We start from the raw sequence: 20,596 nt of genomic DNA on the forward strand, positions 1-20,596 counted from the left end.
TTTATTTCTGCAATTTTTGCTTAAATTTCACATCATTTGCAAGCAAGGCAGATTCTAGGCCAATTTTATGTGATGCCAAGACGATGTCATATGCCTTACAAAGCTTGTCATAGGCATTTAAGCATTCGGTACACTAGTAACAGAGATGCTGGTTCTTAGTTAGCAATTCTACATTGTATGTAGAAATGTTGCCTTCACAGCATGTACGATGGAAGAATTTTTTACAAAAGCCACCGCACGGCACAATTAGAGTCTCACTTCGGCCAAGCCTCTTATCGCACTTAGCACAGAAACTATCCATTGCACCATTGCACCAATATTGGCAGAAAAAACAGATAACCAGATATAATAAAATAAAGTTTGCAGAGCGATAACAAACACGCCTGTACGGCACGACTACGTTAGCAGCATCTGGACGAAATATATTGAATATTTGACTTTATCCTATCATTTTCGAAGTGAATGACCACAAAACCCCAATGTACGCGTTGATAGGAATATCATAACCATGGCTCTTCTGAATACATTTAAAACTACTGTAGAAACTTCCGCGGAATTAAAAGATAATATAAACATGAAAACTACAATAGCAACGGCACAGTGTCTCTGGAGAAAAAATAATTTGATGACCCATGGTCAAAAAAAGAACCCACTTTCCACCACAAAAAAGCGACCCCGCACGCTAACTGGTATTACAAAAACATAAATTGGACAGGGAACGATTGGTCTGGATTCATATTTTCTTATAAGTGCAAAATAAGTTTTATTCAGTTAAGGTTCGCTGTGCGTAGTGAGTCCCAAAAATCAGGAAGATTGAGTCAAAATTGCGTTAAGGCAACAGTGAAGGATTCTCCTTATATAAGGGAGTGGAACGCATCAAAAAACGTGAGAGTTGCTTAGATTTTGTTAATGGGGAGTTAAACTAATTCCGCCGCCTACATTGACAGCATTCAAGACGGCATCTCACCAAGAATTTGGGGCTAGTCGAGCACAGTAATCTGAACGCATCTGTGAATCCATATTTTTGTATTTTTGGGGCTAACCACACATTTACAAAACTGGATTAAATTTATTTATTTTGCACTATTCAGAGAGTATGGCTCGTCCCAGTCACTCCGAGGCCAGTTTCTTTTTTCGCAGAACCAGCTTAGTAAGGAGGAAGGATTTTTGTACTAAGAAGCTGGATTTATTCTAGCCAGTGACCATCTAATTGTTTTAACTCAAGTTACGGCGGACCAACAATATTATAGTTTTCGTGTTTATACCATCCTTCAATTCCGCGAAAGTTTCTCGAACAATTTTAAATGTATTCAGAGGAGCTATCCTGACGATATTCCTATTAACGCGTTCAGTGGCCTTTCGTGGTCGTCCAATTTAATAACGTGTGAATAAACTCACCTATTCAATATATTTCGTCCGGAGTCTTCTTAGGGATAATTCATTATAATGTTCTCCGCTGACGCTTTCCATATTTTGCGTGATTAGTTCTTTTTAGACAAATAAATTAATTTTTTTTCTAGGGTAAAATTATTATTTATATGAAATATAGTTGATTTTACGAAAACTGCTGGGGATTTTCTAACTTTCTCGCCGTAAAATACCACATAATTAGTTAAGGAATTATCAGTATTAACCACAATAATTAAAAAGTTTCGTTACGCAGCTGTAGTGACTATAGAAACGCCGTAACACGGAAAACAGTTTCCTCGGCTTTTTTTACCGTAAGTGTATGTATTCAGTTATTCATTAGCAGATTTTCCTCGACCTGATGTACAAAGTATTGCCGAAAAATGTGGTCCTGGCGAGCTCGATCGTTTTTTACAGCTTGTACTAGGTTGCGCAGTAAATTGTGTTGCCAAGCAAGATTATATACGACAAATAATGTGCTTGGAAGAATCACTTCAAGCTAATATAATGCGTGCACTGCAAGATCTTCAGTCAACTTGGCATGGAGACTGCCCATCTCGTAGTTCGTCAAGTATAGCTAATTTCGATTATAAAATATTGCAGGAAGAACGAGATGCTTTGGCTCAAAAGTCTTTTTAATAAAAAGGTATTTGGTGGAATTGAGTTTTACTTAAAAAATTTTATTTGAAATTTGATATTTTACAAATTTTATTACTCATAGAAGAAAAATCTAACAGGCAACAAGTGCTCAATAAACTGCAGCACGAAGTTCATCGGTTGGAAAATACAACTGCTGAAATTGGTGATGATGGTATATCATTGGGTCCTGTTCAAGCTGGTTCTGTACGTTATTCGGAACTTCGTCGACAGCTCGATCGAATAAAAGAAGACCTTATACAATCAGATGCTGCACGAGAGGACCTGGAATTGAAGTTTTTTCTAAGGATAAATTTTGTTTCCAAGAAAAAAATTGGGATTTTCCCACCTCTTGTATACTAACATAACGCCAACTTTTGTCGTGGCAAATATTTTACTTGTTGTATACAATTCATTTTGGTTACAACAAATTTTAAATTTTTCAGAAAAAGCAAAAACCTTATATTTTTATATTCAATACATGGAGAAATGACTTTTTAAAACGCCGCTGTTGTTGGTTCTAATTCTTTCATATTTTACTGGGGTGTATTTGAATATATCATACCAAAATCTTTGAAAAATCTATTGCTTAGGGCCTATGTGAATTAAGCTAACGCTAAGCACCTGTAAGATAACAAATAAAAAGAATAAAAATTTGTATCAGGTATAATTTATATATGTATTAGCTAAAATTATTATATGATATGTAAGACTAAATTTATAGTATTTAAAAATAACTATACTAAGAAAAGGTACTGTAGTTCTTACAAATATGACTGGAATTCAATGAAATTTTTACATTAAGCCACATTTTCATAGGCCGGGTCACATATAATAAATACTATCCTTTAAAACTATAGACATTTTTTCATCCAAAATTTAAATAAGTTCAACATTTTATTTCAGTTTTTATACACATACCCAACAGGCATTTCTGTAAATGTTTTGAAAAGGAACTTAAATTAAACTTGTTGCGTTAAACGTTATATAAACTTTTTCAGTATTAAATATATATATATTTTTTTTTCCTTTTTTTTCAGAAAACATTTTATAAGCTTTGAGAGGAAATGTTAATAAATAATTTAGCTGTGAAAGTAAATTGTAAATGTTTACAAAAAAAAGACGAGAAAACTATTTGTTCAACTTGGAAAATTTTAAATTATTTTCATAAACGTTTATTCATGTGAGGGAATGGCTGCATTTAAACCGTTTTCTGGATTCTCCTACATCCTATTAAAATTGCAGCCATTCTTCATTTAATGTGTGCATGAAATTCAGATGTTCATATGTATATTTATTTTGAAAGTGGTATAAGTAATTTCCAACTCATGGTCTTAAACGCATTGGTATTTCTAGATGGTTCTACCATTATATACTAATAAGAAAAATTGCATCTTTTGGCTATTGGACTCTAACAAACAGGAGGTGAGTAGAGATACCAACAAATTACCCCTGAACTTAAATGACATGAAATGACTTATACCACTTTCAAAATAAAGGGTTCATATGTATTTGTTAATATTTTCTTAAATGATTGAAATAAAAATTATCATTTATAAAAAGTTTTGGTAAACCATTTATAACAAGCTTTCTTTTAAGCTGAAAAGCAGCGAGCCGTTTCGATTGTTTTACGCTTAATTCTAAACAATTTGTAAACAAAAAATCATCGTTTAGCAAGCTTAGTGTTTCTTTGAGAAAACTTTTTATAAATTTACATTGCGTTTACTTTGCTTGTTGGGTATATGATAAAAATATTATGAACTACCTGACCCGGGAAACTTAGTACAGCCTCGGAATTATGGGCGGTGTCACGCCCCCTATTATGAAAAATTGTGCTTCGCTACATTTCCGCAATTATTTTAAACAGGTATTCAATATTTGGTATGGGAATTCCATATATGAAGAGATTGAGGTGGGAGAGTAGGAATGGGATGGGGGCTTGAGTAGATATGAGAATAGGAATGGTTATGGGAGTGGGATATTGAGAGGGACTGGGAGTTTGAGTAGAAGTAGGAGTGGGGGTTCGTTTTGGAATGGGAGAGAGAAAAATTTAATAAGGTATGGAAAAGAACAAGAAGAAAAATATAGTAGAAGAGATTGGGATTGAGAGTGAAGTGGAGAGAAAGGGGGGACTTTTTAAATGTAGGAAAACCAATTTTCGGGTAAGACAACGTATGCCGGGTAGGCTAGCTATGTATATAAAAAAACTATATAAATTAAATATGATAAAAATTATTGTCGCTATTTTTGTGAAAACAGGTGTACAAAATTTGATTCCTTTATTCGGAATCGGAAAATGGATGGATTTAAATCCCACTTTCTAAGTTCGATCGTTTAGGGCACAAGAACGTTTGTGTTTTTCTTCCCTTATCTGTAGCGTCCGCTCTTTGATTTGCAACATCCGCTCTTGAATTTCCACGAGTCTGCCAAGCTTTTCATCCATATTGAGCTTTGCCTCATTTGCCGATTTTAAATTTTGCTCCAAAAGTGTTAGTTTTGGATCCTCAACAACTTTTCGCCTCCTCTTCGAAGTGGACGGGGTATTATATTCTTCAATATCATAATCATTAAATTTGATCTTCCGTGTCGAAGTTGTTGGGTCGTTGTCTGCATCAATTTCAATTGAAGGCATCTCCTCCTGCAAATACTCAATGGCGTCAAAGTCCTTGCTTACCTCGTTTGGAGATTCAAGAAGGTGTTGGGAAGAACCATTCGATATGTTACCCCAGGTTTGCACTGTTTGCAGACCCTCACCCGTGGCTTCTAACCCGCTTGCTTCAATTATCTTTTCCTCCGTAAGTTAGTTTTGGTTTTGCTTGGTATTTTTGGTCAGCATATGCCTAAAAATTATAAATATCAAAAAATTACATATTATCATACCAACAGATGAGTGTTCCGATCGGTTGGTTGAATTACCTTTCTCCACATTTTTGCATCCTTCATAGGTGGGCCTACAGCGTTTAGTTTTTTTTTGATAGATCCTCCCACATTCGTTGAGATGTCGCCTTTCCTTGGACACATTTTGTTATCACGTTTTTGGCCAGGTTGGGCTGCTGCTGCATAAATTCTCCCATTATATCCTTTTGCCTATAATTCAGCTTATTTAGATGCGTCCTTTGAGAAAAGCAATATTTTATATTATAAATACTTTTACCTATTTTTTTATTTATTTACTTACAAAATTAATGTTGAAATTTTCGTTTTTAATTGTACTAAGTTCACTTTACTTTTTTAAAAACAAATTTAAAACGTAACACCTATTAGTTAATTCGTTTCTTTTCAAACCACAACACATTTTAAATGCACTCGAACGCCTTTTTGCTATCGTATGAAAAATTTTGACATTTACGATTTTTTGTGTACGTTCACTGAACACATAATACCGAATTTCGATTGCAGCTATTCGTTCACGTATCGCGTAATACCAAATAAGTACTTCTAAGAAACGAGTGTTCAGTTCACGGAATAGGTAATTCGGACCCTGGTTCAATTTCTTATCCGTATAGCTGTTCTGTTCGTTTTGTATTCTGTAGGCTCATTCCATTTCAAGGCACCCGGTCCGCGCAGGACATGATTTTTGATTTTGATGAAATTTTAATATGTTGTTCTTTGGTCAAAATGATGAAACGCGTATTTTTTTTGCCTCATAAAATTTTTTTTTTTCAGATTTATCGGCAATTGAATTCCATAAAATGCAATCGATATTTTATTCACCTATTTTTTCAACTATCAATAATTTTGTCAAAAATTAACCGATCCTCAAGATTTTTTCTTTGAAATATTCGTTATTATATTTGCTTTTATATAACTTTATAAACAATAGCATATAGTTAAAAAAATGTTTTTTTATTATTTAATAAAAATTTATGAATTTTTTCAAAAATTAATATCTCAAAAAAAGTAATTTTTTTTTTTTAAACATTTTTTGTGTTGAGTGAACAGTTTATGTTTCAACTTGGCTAAATACCTATTAGCCAAAATTCGTTGTTTTCGAGATATGAATTTTTGAATATTAAACATTTTTTCCCCTATACTTATATTGATCCAATGCATATCAGCATATAATTGCTTTGTCAAAAATTAACCGATTCTCATGATTTTTTCTTTGAAATGTTCGCTATTACTTTTAATTTTATTTAAATTTATAAATAATAGCATATAGTTAAAAAAAATTTCTTTAGTATTTAGTAAAAATTTATGACTTTTTTTCAAAAATTAATATTTTGAAAACAAGCTTATTTTTTTTGCCTTTTTGAGCCTTATGAAACCCCAAGTTCGGATTCCAGTAGTTCGCAGCAAACACCAAGCACTTCGCAGACTTTTCGGAGATAGTGCCAAGCACTTCACGCGTTGATTCTTGGAGTTTGCAGCCAACAAATGGTAGCAGACACCGACCCAACTTTAAACAAAAAATGTCGGCCATGAGTTGCAACAGAAAAAGGAAGCTGCTGAAAAAAAAAAAACTGAAACTGCTTTCGGATTGCACCAAGAAGAAGCTGGAGTTAGTTTTTAGTCTGAGTTATTTTGTGTTTATAATAGTTTTAAGAAAATTGAAGTCTCAGATATTTTTGTTATTTTGTGTATATCGAATACTTTTACGAAAGTTTGAATTCTGAGATATTTTTTTTATTTGATGCAAACCAAATAGAAATTTGTGTTTTGGATTTTAAGTAACCTTAGTAAAACCAAATTCACGTCGAATTTTGCAAACTTTGCGGCACAGTAAAAAGCTTTTGTTGTCTTGAATTATTTAAATAAAAACAAAAAGGATTTGTTTATTGAACCATACAAAATTTTATTCTCATTATTTCCTTATATGGGTTAAGATTTTCAACAAAAGAGATGGTTTATATTTGAAGCAAGAAAAATGCTAGTGCAAATGGATAACATTTAAATTTATAAGCTCTTGAAAAGTAGTTCACGCCGATTTCCAGATGAATTATCATTGTCTTGAGAACGCCCAATATTCACAACCTCTTCTTCTATCCACGATTCATCTTCAATAATGTCGTGCTCTAACAGCAAATGTTGTGAGGAAAACATCCGCATATAATTATTTTGACTACTGAACTTAAGTCTACAATTCCGTTGAATGAATTAATCATCGGAATCTTGTATGTTTGATGTATACGGACTCATTTTCAACAACAATTCTTGTTGAAGAATGTATAAAATCAAACTGCCTCTGTGCCGGTTTCAAAAATCCATTATCACGAAAAGGACTGATTAACCATTGGGAATTTCCATACGCTAAGCAAAAACGAATTAAAAGGAAATGTCGATCCCATATAATCCGTCGCTTTTTCATATAAGCTGGAACGTCTCAAAATTCGACTGTCGTGTAACGAGCCTGGATCCCTGGCGAATACATCTATAAACATTTTATACGCATTCACAACGGCTTGCAACTGCAGACAATAAAAGTGCTTTCGGTTGAAATAAGCCTCTTTATTTGAAACTGAAGCTTCGATTTTAATATGAGAACAATCAATGCATTCCAAAACATCCGATATATTCTTCATCGCTTTAAATTTTCGCATATTATCTTGTAACTTGAAAGCAGAAGGCCATTGAATATATTCGTGGCCAATCGACAACAACCACTCTCTTTAATACTCTCCATGCGGAGGATTTGGACATATTGAAAAGATTTGCAATCTCACGAAATGTATTCGGGTTTGCCATATACCGTAGTAGTATTTATATTTCTTTGGATGTACCAACCTAAGCCAAATCACCATGGTCCTCGTTTGTATAAAAAGAGTTTGTATTATAGCGATCTATAAAAAAAAGAAGATATTGTATAAATAATGAAACAACTTTTTTATTTAATTTTACCAATTAACAGACGTGCCGTTGAGCGATTCAGTCTAAAATGCCGTCTGAACTCTTGGTCAGAATAACTTTCTATAACTTGTAGAAAATTTGTTATTTTATCTCGCTCCTCTTCATTTTCAGAAGTGCCTACTGTATTCGCAGAAGAATTTGGAAGTTCCTCCGTCCTGCCGCGGGTGTTTGCCGATTCGACGATGACGTTTCACACATCAGCTATAAATTTATAATTAAATGAAAAAGTATAGTAATCCCTTTAAAATATTTGATATTTTTTTAATTTTGCGTTTTTCCATTAGTATCTTTAATTTTTGTGTACGTTTCTTCTTCTTATTTTCAACAAAACAGATGTTTATATAAGTGCTGCTAGTTCTCATAAAGTTGACCCAGATCGTTCCAGTGAGATTTGAGCCAGAGACAGAGCTCGATAACCCAATGGAAGGGCCCCATTGTGGATAAAACATGGCGGTACCATATAAGGTGGCAGTACGGTGACATACCTTCAAACAAAAATAAAACTTCCATATATTTTGTTTTTGTCATGGTAAAATTAACTGGTAAAAGAATCACAGCTGCATCTTACATGTTTTTTCATTCGGTTCGACTTTCATAGGGATTACATAATCAGTGCTGCTAATTCCAAACTAGGCTTTCTCAAACGTAATTCGAAAGACTTTTTTGATCCGCTAACGCTAAAAAGTCTTTACATTAGCCTTGTATGATCAATTTTGAAATATGCCTGCATCATTTGGGACTCAGAGTTCGTCACACATTACAGCCGGTTAGAAAGAGTTCAAAGGAGATTCACTAAATTCGCCCTTCGACGAATGTTCACCTTTGAATCGATGCCATCTTATGAACTAAGATGTAGAATTTCAAATATTCAGTGCCTTAATAGTCGAAGGACAATTTGTGGTAATCTCTTTATCAAAGACATTTACGACAACAAAATCGATTCTCCGGAACCACTTTTTCCTCTCCCTTTCTATGCACCTGAAAGTTGTCTAAGGGACAAATACATTTTTACGTTCAAAGGCGTAGAACGAATTTTTCAAATTCACAGAATGAGTTCCTTATATAACTCTGTTTGGAAACAAAATAAAACTTCCATATATTTTGTTTTTGTCATGGTACAATTAACAGGTAAAACATCAGAGTTGCATCTTACATGTTTTTTCATTCCTGGCTAATAAAATGTCAAACTTTGTTTTTGTAAAAATTTTTTGTTTATTTACTTTTAATCTGAAAATTGAATACTACGCAGTGTTTTTTAAATGTTTTACAAATTTCTGTGAAAAAAAAGAATTTACTTGTGTTTACTGTGTGTTTAAGAATGGGAAAGTGTTGCTTGTGCAACGTTAGAAGGGAGAAAGCGGGTGTGAAGCTTTTCACAGTCCCTTAAGATACAAGAAAAATTGGGACAAAGCTTGTAGCGTGAAGCTTCCCCAAAATAACTTAATTTGATCGCTCCATTTTCAGGCCTGCGACCTTATGTGGAAGCGCGGGAAGTAAAATTGATGCCCACCTCCACTCCGCCGCTATATTTACAGTTTTGATGTAAGTATTTGATGCTATGTCCGAAATATAATTGTATTTTATTTATGCAAAGTAAAAAGACGAACCTTACTCAACGAGTTATAAATCCAGAAGAAGGTTTTATTTAACAAAAAAGGAAGTTAAAAAGTAATATGTGATGACATTTATAATGACATTGTAACTTATGACAAGATTACATGCATAGTGTTGTTAAGAGACAAAATGAATAATAACTCCAACAGTATTCAGTTTTCCGAATGTTTATTTTATTTATTTATTTATTTATCTACCGGACATAGTCCTCACAGATATGTAAAAACTTAGACAAAAATTAATGAAATAGAAAAATATATGATAACTATTAAAAATTACAATGACATAATAACAAACATTTTTATAAATAATTCGCTACGGCTTACATATATAGTTGGAGGTTTTAATGAGTTTACCTCACAAAACTCGGTAAAAATGAAACGTTTAAACGACTAAAGTTTTTACTTACTTTATTTAACTATACACACTTAAACTTTAAGAGAGATCAATTGTTTTATTTAAGTGTTCTAATTTTGTATCAGCAAGCACGTCCGATCAGCTTCGTTGTCCGCAAGAAAATAGGACGATGAAAATTGATAGGGATGACAGACGGAATTTTTTATTTTCCACTGGTACATTTGTGTAGGGTCGCATTAAACTCGTTGGTAATCGAAGTGCTGCCACAATACTCCCCGCCTAGATGAAACTACCGGTATCGTAAAGGAAAATTTTCATGCCTGCCACAGCGCGTAGATTTCGTCGATACAGGAGGCGGTGTCTTCATTCGATCATGTTCGGGAGGAACATGGCTTGTCGTTGAGATGGGGTCGGGTGTATCCGAAGGCTCTTCTGGCTGTATACTATCCCTTTACGTAGGAATGGGATCGGGTGTATTCGTCGATGTTTCCGTCTCATGAGTATGGCTTGAATTTTCATAGTCGTCGCTGGCTAAGAATGCGGGCTTTAGGCGATCAATGCTTAGGTTGCTGTTTCGTCCTCGTATGAGGAGTTAGCAAAATTTTGGCGATCTCCTAATGACTGGGAAAGGTTCGTCGTACGGATGCGTTAGTGATGGGCGGATCGAGAATGTAGTGGGGTGACACAAATACATTGGGCGACGAACGGTGTGTTGTTGTTGTCGGACGGATTGTTTGCATTGATGACCGAAATTGAGATGCCATATCCTGAGTTGCTTGTTTCGAATTAGTAGTTTGGAAAAATTTTCCTGGACGTCGCACAGTGTTTCGTGTAGAACAAGCTAGCTGGACAAAAACAAAGTTCTTATTCCAAGAAAAGCGTAATGAGAAATGAAAGAAAACAAACAAAATAACGGGAGTTTTGTTTTTTCTTTTATATTGTTGCTCATATATATTGAGTAATTGAAGTAAGAAGGCAGGAGTGGCCGTAAAATGCATTGATTAATTTAAAATTCTTGTTGAATATTAAGCTTCATATTTCTTTTAAGTGAAAACTTTAATATAATTTTTTTGATGGATTCTAAGCTAGAAGGTAAGTAAAATTTTTAGTGGTAATTCTTTCGCAATTAGAGTATTTTCAATATATTTAATATTCGGTTATTAAGAAGAAAAGGTACTTTTTCTCTATATTTTTAAATTTAGGGACAAAAAAGTTACATACATCCGCGGATATCCTGGCTAAATATTACATATGTTATAGTCGCAAGTATTCTCTAATAGTTGAAAGAAAAAACCATTGCGAGTTCTTTGCGCATCTATTTTTATTTCGTTTTTTGTAGATTTAGTTATCTCTACATATAAAATAGGATATATGTACGTACCAGCTCCGACGAGATATTTGAACCTTTAAAGCTGATCTAAAAACGGCAAAACCAATTTCCAGGTACAGGGAACAAACACGTACCCATAAAACACACAAAAATAAACGCGCAAGGTCAACAAGAGCACACCAAAAGAAAGAAGGCGAAGACCACTGACTTTAACCTGCTAAAACCTACCGCACCAGTCACCAAGGCATAAAAACAGGTACATACAAAGCAATCCTAATGCAGGTATAACCACACAGGAACGCTACACAAAACAACCCCATTTGGCAGCATCTACGCCAATACCTGAATGTAATATAAATACTGCACAACTGATAACAAATCAGAACGATCAACGACACTTAAGATGGTAGCACAACAGCCATTAACTATTCACCCTGTCGGAAATTCAACAACACAAAGCAGTTTAGTTATAACCGTACCAAGAACGGAGTTTTTTGACATTTGCGTTCAACATTCGAAGGAAACCAGATATAAAGAATTATTGAGTTTTGTTGTACTTAAGTACGATTTAAGCGAAACAGCCGAGTATTCGATAAAAAGTTTAAGCTTACAAATATCGGCATATTCGTCGAAGCTGGATCAAAAGTGGAACACTTCTGGAAGACATAAGGAGCAATTTTTGAATAAAAACTCGGAGTGGCTTTCGGGTCCAGACTTCATATTTACAATAACGATGGATTAAAAGTTGCCATCATACCAACCAACCACTTCTTCAGGTAACCCCGGCCCCGGAAGACGAAAGAAGGACTTTGTTAGCTGCAGTGAAAAAACAAACGGCGTCGAGTGGATGACCTCTATAGCATTATGCGTCATGCCCACTAAGCAATACATTTGCGGCATTACGTATCATGAACTTCTATGCCAATACATTTCTTCTGAACCGAACACACAATAATAACATAATCATATTACAATATTGGGCGACATAAATTACATTGACCTCGCACAAGCGGCGAGCCAACATCAATGGAATGCCGAATATGAAACCCTTGTCTGTTCACACCCTAATCAGTCAATCAACCCGATCAATGCACTTGCCGATTGTCAATGTTAGACTCTCACATAAATATGTACATAGAATCCATTTGCAGTGTTTACTTTGCTAATATGAATTAACCAAATATGCACATACAAACATTTTACATAATGCATACAAGTATCAATCTGCTGGCGTTGCAATACAAATCTACACATATGAATATCAACAATACAAACTTACAAATAAGAATATCAATAGTACAAACTTACATAAGTAAATATCAATAATACAAATCTACATGAACACTTACACTACATACCTAAATATACAAATACTGACAATACAAATTTACACATTTTTAATTCATAAGTATTAGGTTAATTGCAAATGTATAGGTTAAGATATTTTGTATAAAAAGGGAAGATTTTTTGTTAATAAACAATTAATATTCTGACACCCAAAGTATAAATATCTCTTCATTCAAATAAGAATATTTCATGGCGATCCTGCCAAACTAGATTAACTTGGCAAAACTGCTAAACAATCTAGTTGGAGGAAATTCCTGCCAGCTTGATCAGAAATTGGCAAAACTGCTAAAGATCTTGCTGGAGGAAATGAGCCTGCAAGTTTAAAAGTTAGCAAAATATTTAAAATAATCCTAAAAAGGATTATCAACAATAAAAATCCTAAAAGGATTATCGATAAGACCAAGGGTTATTAACAATTAAAGACAAAAAGGAGATGATTGGTCGTTTATTAAACACACAGGGCAAAACTAATACTTTGGAAGGACCAGAAGGATGAAACACTCATATACAAAAGCAAACCACAGGAATTATGTACAACCACTAAACAGACGAGCATTTTTGATAGGCGAACGCATAAAAGGGTGGAATAAAACCGAGAAATTGGGCAGCAAAACAGGACATAATTGGTATACGATGTGATATGGCAAATCAACAAGATAATGAGCAATACTCTGGCAATGGATATTAAGTATATTTAAATTAGTTAAAATTTAGAATAACTTGAGCGGCCCTGCGACGCTTAACCATTGGCAAAAATTATATTTTTGCCTAGGATTTTTTTTTGTACAATAGGAAATATTTATATATGTAAGGATTAAAAAAAAAAAAACACAAAAGGGAATTGATAAAAATTAAAGAATTAATTGAGTAAATTGGAATGCCAGCTAAGTACTGGGAACACCCCATTGCATGGGAAGACAAAGTAATTATAGATAAGGGAAAGGTAGATTACGAAAAGGAATTAAAATGTTTACAACCATTTTGGAAAAAGATAGGAATGACTAGGGAACCTACAATAGAAGATGTTAAAAATCCCACAACCAGAGAGGAAGAAACAGCTAGAATGTTGCGAATGGTCTTCCCAAACGAAAACTAAAATTTGAAAAAAAAAATTTTTTTTATATAATATGATAAATTTTAAAATTAAAACGTATTAAGTCATAAATAAATAAAATTTTGAAGAAAAACAAATCTCTTAGTATATTCTTCAGAGAGGTAGAAAATTATTATAGAAAATTTCAACATGGGTTGGTGGACAAAAATCGCTCAAAGTATCAATGTAGCGATAACCGGATACGAGTTAGGAAAGGAAAACTCGGAATCAACAGAAAATAGAGTCTTAAAATATGAACCACCAACAGAGGTAGATACGAAAAATGTTCAAACAATACCAGATATATGGCCAGCAATTTTAGTCTGCTTTATCGTCCTATTGACCATTGCAGTAGCTACGATACTTAAGCAATACATGAAAATTAAATATAGGCAACCAAAACCAGTTCAAGAACGTATCTAATCGAAACGTTAAGAAACCGTACCCCTTCACCTTCATTAGAAGAAAATAAACCACAGTATATACCCCCCATAAACGTCACAATGGCACAAACAGTAGTAGAATTTATCAAAACTGCCTCATCAGTGTTGCCAGAATTTGATGGCAAGCCTGAAAATCTGCATAGTTTCCTAGATGTACTTGATATTTTAGACCAAATCAAAGATACTCATGAAGCTTTAGCGATAACCATGGTAAAAACCAAACTAAAAGGCACTGCAAGAAATTTCATTAGCAACGAGACTACTATTGCAAAAATTAAGTTAAAATTGAAAACAGCAATAAAAGGCGAATCAGTTGAAGTTTTGACAGCAAAACTTCTAAATATCCAACAGGGCAGCAAAACTGCAAATCAGTACACAGCGGAAATAGAAAAAATAACTAGATCCCTGGAGGGAGCATATATCTCGGATGGCTTAAATACAGACTTGGCAACCAGATATGCAACCCAAGAAGCAGTCAAAGCGATGTGTAAGAACTGCTCAAACGAGAAAGTAAAAATGATTATGCAAGCAGGAACGTTCACAACAATGAACGATGCGATTTCAAAATTTACAAATAGCTGTACCGAAATAACGGGTAGCTCAAATACAATCTTAAATATACGGCAACAAAATCAATTCCGGAGTAATTTCCGTGGGGTTACCGAAGTAACAACTATGGGAATTACCGAGGTAGGAGATTTAGACCACAGCCAAGATATAACAATAATTTTAGAGCAAATACTAACAATAATAATAATCCTCAAGAAAGATTGCAAAATCAAAATAGGTCCTATAACCAAACACGTAATCAGACACGCAATGTACGTAGCTGTAATCAGCAGAAAAATTCCACTTCAAAATCAGTAAATACAAAAATATGTGTATTAAATCTACACTTAAATAGATATATATCTACAAAAACCTCTTTAAATAACTCAATTTCAACTTTTTTAGTAGACACTGGAGCAGATATCTCCATAATTAAAAAGAATCAAATAATTAAGCATGAAAAAATAAATACAAAACAAATAACAGACTTAAAGGGCATTGGTCAATGTATAACAGTACATTAGGCACAATCAAAACTGATTTAAAAGGCGACGGCCTTCTAATTTATCATAAATTTCACGTCGTAGAAGACGACTTTCCAATACCGTGCGATGCAATAATAGGTTTGGATTTTATAAAGAAATATAATTGTATTCTAGATTATGGCAAAACAGAGGATAAACTAATCCTAAGACCATATGATTTTCCCCAAACCATCACAATGTATCTAACAAATTACCTAACTGCTAACACAATTACAATCCCTGCTAGATCTGAAGTCATTAGACAGGTAACAGTAAACACTGATAATAAATCCATCTTCATACCCCACCAACAACTGGCTGAAGGCATTTTTATAGCAAACACAATCACAAATAAGGATCAAACTTTTGTCAGAATTATTAACACCACACATAAAAATACAACCATTCAAAATTACAAAATACATACTGAAAATTTAGATGACTATAATTTAATTAAAACAAAAACACACAATAAACAGAGTAATGACACAGAAAAATTAAAAAGATTAACCAAAAGTTTCCCAAAATTTGTTAATACACAATTAACTTCACTATGCACAGAATTCATAGATATATTTGCACTAGAAACAGAACCTATTTCCACTAATAATTCTTATAAACAAAAAATACACATGAAAGATGACACACCAGTATACATAAAAAACTATAGATTACCCGAGACCCAAAGGAAGAAATAAGTAAACAGGTTAATAAATTGATTGAAGATGACATAATAGAACCCTCAATATCGGAATACAATAGTCCAATTGTACTAGTTCCTAAAAAATCACTACCAGGTAATACAAAAAACAGAGATGGAGACTGGTAGTTGACTACAGACAAGTAAACAAAAAACTAGCAGCGGAAAAATTCCCACTTCCAAGAATCGATGATATTTTAGACCAACTTGGAAGAGCAAAATATTTTTCATGCCTAGACCTTATGTCAGGTTTTCATCAAATAAAACTACACCGAGACTCTAGAGATATAAGCTCATTCACAGCAGAAAATGGTACATATAGATTCAAAAGACTACCCTATGGACTAAAAGTAGCACCAAATTCATTCCAAAGAATGATGACATTAGCCTTTGCGGGCCTCAAACCATCCCAAGCATTTCTCTATATGGATGATTTAGTTGTACTATGGTGTTCAGAAAAACACATGCTAAAAAATTTAAAAGATGTTTTCTCGACTTGTAGGAAATACGACTTAAAATTACATCCAGATAAATGCCTATTCTTCAGTGAAGAAGTAACTTATTTAGGACATAAATGCACAAGCAAAGGAATACTACCTGACCCAAGCAAATTTGAAACAGTTCAAAATTACCCAACACCAAAAACAGCAGATGAAGTTAAAAGGTTCGTAGCGTTCTGCAATTATTACAGAAGATTTGTACTGAATTTCGCAGAGTACTCAAGAAAATTAACTAGGCTTTGCAAAAAGAATGTTTCCTTCGAAGAATATCAAAAAGCTTTTGTCTACCTAAAGGAAGCATTAATCAGTGCACAACTTTTGCAATACCCCGATAATAAGATAATAAAGAATTCTGCATAACAACAGACGCTAGTGGGTATGCTTGCGGAGCAGTCCTTAGCCAAGAACATAGTGGCAACAGTTACCAATTGCTTACGCTTCTAGATCATTCACAAAAGGTAAAACAAATAAAGCTACTATAGAAAAAGAATTAGCAGCAATCCATTGGGCCATAACCTTTTTCAGACCATATGTTTATGGCAGAAAATTCTTAATTAAAACTGACCATCGCCCCTTAAAATATCTTTTCTCGATGAAGAATCCTTCATCTAAATTAACAAGAATAACACCCCTATTATGAATTTTCATACGATAGACGATAAACGCTTCCTAGCGTATCGTAAAAAATCAGCTTTCATATTGCGATTTCCACACGCCCGATAGATGTACTATTGTGAATGACAGCAGAGTTTTGTTTACAAATTTTTTGTGAATCTATACGAAACAGATAACAAAACGTAAATACTAATAATTCATTTGTCTTGTACGTAAAAGTGGCAAACGTTTTTAAAAGCTGTTATAATAAAATGTTTTCTGCAACCTCTGTTACCTTTTATATAAGCTCAAATGGACAAATTGACGAAACTTGCATAGATTCCACAGAAAGAAGAAAATTGAGAGATGCTTCCAATCTTCTTGAAATGAACTCTACACTGTAAGTAATTGACATACTAAAAGTAAAAAAAGTTAATTAAACAAAATTGATGTCAGAGTATGTCTTAACAGAAATAGAAGGCAGTTTGCGCGCCCGTAAAAATAGGTCATCCATCCCAAATATTTTGAAGGTTTGTGCCACTTTAAGGCTTCTTGCCCAGGGTGTTGCAACAGAGTGTTGGGAATGAGCCTGTAGTTGGATTATTTTGGATTATGTAATAATTGTATATTTACTTTTATTTAAATAGTTCCCAACGTATCGTGGAAAAATTTATCAACGATAGCTAGCGTAGAAAATTGAACAGCGTATGCGATAGTTAGCGCATGGCAATACCACGATAAACGATAAACGCTAACGATCGGGTTTTACACGCTAGAATTTATTTCATAATACGGTAGAACAGATTGCAAGCGTTTATCGTGTATCGTACGACTTCATAATAGGGGTGTTAGTTTCTTTATTCACGTATGCGTATGCGTATTATATTAGTTTCTTTATTCACGCAAATGCTAAATAACATAAGAATATTCGTAGTATAAAATATAAAAGTTGTATTGTCCCTCTTCATTTACTTTCATTTTAAATTAAATTCGCTTCGATAATTCTTTCCGACACAATTCCTCTTTAGTACTTTGGCATATGATCCTCTGTGGGTGCTACATGGAGTACTACAGTGAAAGTACTTTGGAAAGCACTCTCACGTATGTGAAGCTAGAAAATTAATAGAAGAAGTCAAAGAAAAACAAAAACTTAATTATGATAAAAATAGCACCAGTAAAGAAATAAAAATAGGTGATCTAGTATGGCGGCCGAAGTGGTGTGATGGTAGCGTGCTCCGCCTACCACACCGTATGTCCTGGGTTCAACTCCCGGACAAAGCAACATCAACATTTTAGAAATAAGGTTTTTCCATTAGAAGAAAATTTTTCTAAGCGGGGTCGCCCCTCAGCAGTGTTTGGAAAGCCGGGTGTATTTCTGCCATGAAAAGCTCTCAGTGAAAACTCATCTGCCTTGCAGATGCCGTTCGGAGTCGGCATAAAACATGTAGGTCCCGTCCGGCCAATTTGTAGGGAAAATCAAGAGGAGCACGACGCAAATTGGAAGAGAAGCTCGGCCTTAGATCTCTTCGGAGGTTATCGCGCCTTACATTTAGGCCATAACCGTTTAGATGGTTAAGAGCCAATTAAGTAAGTAAGTAAGATCTAGTATTAGTTAGAGAAGAAGCTAGCCACAAGCCGACAGTAGATATAAAGGAAAGTATAAGGTAAAGAAAATTGACAAAAATAACAATTTTACTTTAATACCACATAGAGAAGAAACTGCTAATAAGAACAATAAAGATAAGGAGTTAATAATTCATAAGAATATACTTAAACCCATTTAAACCATCTTTTAATAAATTAAAACATTAAATAGTGAAATAAGCACTCCAATTTACTCTCTTATTTAATAAAAATTTTTAGAAAAAGCGGATTTTGGATGGGTCGACACATTTAAAATCCAGCTCTGTAAAATAAATGAAAAGTGTAAAATAAAGAAAATAAATGACAAATGTAAAATAAAGAAAAATAAATGAAAAATGTAAAATAAAGAAATGAAAAATGTAAAATAAATAAAATAAATGAAAATTGTAAATATGTAAAATAAGTAAAATAATCGGATTTTGAAAGCAAAAAAAATTGTACAAAACATTGTAAAAATAATAAAAGTATGAAGGTCAGCAGATTAGACACAAAGTACACACACTCTGTCACTATTATATCAAGTTACAGTAACATCAATAAAAAAAAATCAAACAAAAAGTCTTATACAATTGCTCACTCAATTATATAATCCTGTTTTTCTAAGGCGGATGGTATAGCATTATGCGTCATGCCCACTAAGCAATACATTTGCAGCATTACGTATCATGAACTTCTATGCCAATACATTTCTTCTAAACCGAACACACAATAATAACATAATAATATTACAATATTGGGCGACATAAATTACATTGACCTCGCACAAGCGGCGAGCCAACATCAATGGAATGCCGAATATGAAAGCCTTGCTGTTCACACCCTAATCAGTCAATCACCCCGATCAATGCACTTGCCGATTGTCAATGTTAGACTCTCACATAAATATGTACATACAATCCATTTGCAGTGTTTACTTTGTTAATATGAATTAACCAAATATGCACATACAAACATTTTACATAATCTACACATATGAATATCAACAACACAAACTTGCAAATAAGAATATCAATAGTACAAACTTACATAAGTAAATATCAATAATACAAATCTACATGAACACTTACACTACATACCTAAATACACAAATACTGACAATACAAATTTACACATTTTTAATTCATAAGTATTAGGTTAATTGCAAATGTATAGGTTAAGATATTTTGTATAAAAAGGGAAGAATTTTTGTTAATAAACAATTAATATTCTGACGTCCAAAGCGTAAATATCTCTTCATTCAAATAATAATATTTCACCTCTTGCAATCTAGAAGTCCTGGTGAGTTACTTTATGCGGCAGAAGTATCAACGCGTATGTCCGGCAACAGAAATGTTGCTAACATTATAAAAAAATCACAGGAAACCACTCAAATACCCGGCAAAAAAATGACATGTGAGCCAGATGCAAGATGCTTGAGCAATGTAGAAGCTTTAGCATACTACGTAGATGGCAAGTCGACGACTCATGGGTACAAAACGACTCGGAATTGGAGCATCAAGGCAGGCCATAAGGTTTATCCATCATTTCATAGTCTAAGAAAAGCTAAGGCAGAATGCTATCCAAATGAAATTGATGTGGGTGAAACACCTGTGGAAATTAAAATCCAGTCCGTATTAGATAAAACTGTTGAGCGTTTAGTTTTAGCAAATCAAGAAGTTTTTGTTAGTTTATTACCTACAAACTTGACGTATACTTTAATCAGCAAGTGGGGTTGCGATGGAAGCTCTGGCCATAGCACATATAAGCAAAAGTTTACATGCACTTCTGACACTGATAAATGCGTTGTTGCCAACAAAGTACATGCTCGAAGAATACGAAGTTTCCGTAAATCCTAATATGCTTCTAACAATGATTGACGAAAAAGTTTGCAATGCTTTGACTGAAATGAACAAAAGTGTTATATTTGTGGTGCCACTCCAAAAGATACGAATAATGAGTTACGGGACTTTACGCCTAACCGAGATAATATTGGTTTTGGTTTGTCTACTCTCCATGCATGGATAAGATGTTT

Source organism: Eurosta solidaginis, chromosome 1, assembly GCF_040869045.1.
Source record: "Eurosta solidaginis isolate ZX-2024a chromosome 1, ASM4086904v1, whole genome shotgun sequence".
Taxonomy (NCBI): Eukaryota; Metazoa; Arthropoda; class Insecta; order Diptera; family Tephritidae; genus Eurosta; species Eurosta solidaginis.